Source organism: Gavialis gangeticus, unplaced genomic scaffold (assembly GCF_001723915.1).
Source record: "Gavialis gangeticus isolate Ggan-Ray unplaced genomic scaffold, GavGan_comp1, whole genome shotgun sequence".
NCBI lineage: Eukaryota > Metazoa > Chordata > Crocodylia > Gavialidae > Gavialis > Gavialis gangeticus.
In genome coordinates, this window is record NW_017729028.1 from 7,202,102 (window position 1) to 7,204,463 (window position 2,362).

The window sequence follows — 2,362 nt, forward strand, 5'->3', positions numbered from 1 at the left end:
ATAATATCCGGTTAGCCCTGCCAACCATGGCCTCGCATTGTCGGCCCATGTTCATCTTGGAGTCAATAATGACTCCAAGATCTCTTTCTGCCTCCGTGCTCTCACTGCCTCTCAGTGCTGCGTAAAGGGGGCGGATCACCTCCTTGGACCTGCTCAAGATGCATCTGTGGATGCATGACAAGGTGTGGTTGGCCTTCCTGACTGCATCCCCACACTGCTGGCCCATGTTCATCTTGACATCAATGATGACTCCAAGATCCTTTTCTACCTCTGCACTGATGAGAAGGGAGTTCCCCAGCCTGTAGGTATGGTGCTGATTCTTCCCCCCCAGGTGCAGCAACTGCTCTTGTCAGTGTTGAAACCCATCCTGTTATCATCCGTCCACCCCTTTTTCTGGCATGCTGGCACTCTGGCACCTTCCAAGGTAGACGTTGTGGATTTTCTGGCACTGTGGCCAAAAAACATTGCCTACCCCTGGTCTACTGATTGCATTTCTGCCAGTGAGCAGCTCTGTCAGATAAGAGTATCATCCAGTGGGGCAAGGTGGATAGGGCAGCTGCCCTGAGCACTGAATTGGGGGCAGGGTGAAAGAAGTGGTTGCTTGCTAATGGCAGCTGTGTAATCACAATCATGACTGTGTGGCAGCACCTGGAAGTCATGGCTGCCTCTGTGTCCTGGGTGGTTGACTGCATCCCTATGCTGCTGACAGTAGCAACTAACAGTGTAACCTATGATAGGGGAGAGAAAGGTATGCAGCATGGAGCTTAATAGTTTTGAAAAGCCCTTGAAGAAAAAGGTAGCCATAAACTGCTAGCATTTTCTGGCTAAATAAGGGTGAGTGATCCATACCTCACCACCCAGCTTAATGCTTATGTGCATGAGGAAACATAAGCACTTAAGTTTTCTAGCAAAAAGTTACTTATGCATCTAAAATTCAGCGAGTACCCACACTCCACGTTGCCACCATTTTGGCTAAACTGAACATTTAGGTGTCTATACCCTGCCCAATGGCATCTGGCATCCACAAGGTAGGCACCCTTGTGCCCAAGTCTCCAAAGATACCCGATCCAGTTGGTGCCCAGAGCACACTTAACACACATTGACAACACTGGATTCAGCACTCAATAGTCACCATCATTCAGAAACATGAAGTGTTGGAGATGCCTGAACTGCTATGCTGGATGTGTCTTGTGGGTAAAAAGAGGAAGCAGCTGGTGGAAATCAACACAGCTCCATTGTTTTGGGTCTGTGGTTCCCAAACTTGTTAGTTTCAGGGCATGCCTTGAAAAGTGCCAGTTCTTAGCTTCCACTTGTTTTTTGACTATGGAAAAATACTAGAGTAATTCCTTAGTTGCAAAGAACTCAAAAAGCCCACAACAGGTCAGAATGGTTTTGACATTATGGATTCCTGTTTGAAATCTCTGGCTTTATCTTATGAATCATGCATACCTAACCTGTGGCACCTTTGAAAGGATCTCAAAGTGTTCTAGGGTGCCACAACAGCCTCACTGAGAATCACTGATATAGGTAAACCTGAACTGGCCTACACCAGGGGTGGGCAATTATTTTGGCTGGAGGGCTACTTTAGGAATTTTGGTGAGCTGTTGCAGGCTGGCGAGGGATGTGGCGTGGGTGGCAGGGTGGGAAGGTGCTGACCTGGGGGAGCAATTGAGTATATCCAGCCTGGGTCTATCTGCCCCACATCCACCACCAGGGGTGCCCGATGGAGCAGGCAGGCAGGGTCTCCATGGAGGTTGGCTGAGACCCCCACAGACAGTGCACACTCAGTTGGGAGGATAGGATGGGGTTGTGGGCAGGTGAGGAGCAGCATCTGGGAATGGGATGGGCAGGTGGGGGCTAGGGCTGGGGCTGGGGCTGGGGTCGCAGGGTGGTGACAGCCCACGGCTGGGGCCTGGGGCAGAGCTGCAATCTGCTCCCTGAATGTCCCTGTGACGGGAGCTAGTTCCACTGACAGGGATATGCAGGGAGTGGATCATGGCTATGCTCTGGGCCCCAGGCCTGCGCTGTCACTGCCCTGTGATACCAGCCTCAACCATGGCCCTGGCTCCTGCCCATCCATCCTGCTCCTAGACATTGTGCCCTGCCCACCCACAGCCCCATTTCATCTGCCCGGTTGAGCACACCCTGACCATGCAGGTCCCAGGCTGGTCTCCATGGAGACCCTACTTGCCTGCCCAACCACTCTGTCCAGCATCCCCAGCAATGGGTGCAGTGCGGCTGGACTGGAGTGTCTGGGTAGCGGGACCAGTTCTGGTGGTGCCACACTAGCAGTGGCAGCTGGAAGGAGCCACCACTGTGGGGGCTGCCGGGAAGCGGAGTCTGGCCACCATACTGCCCCTGC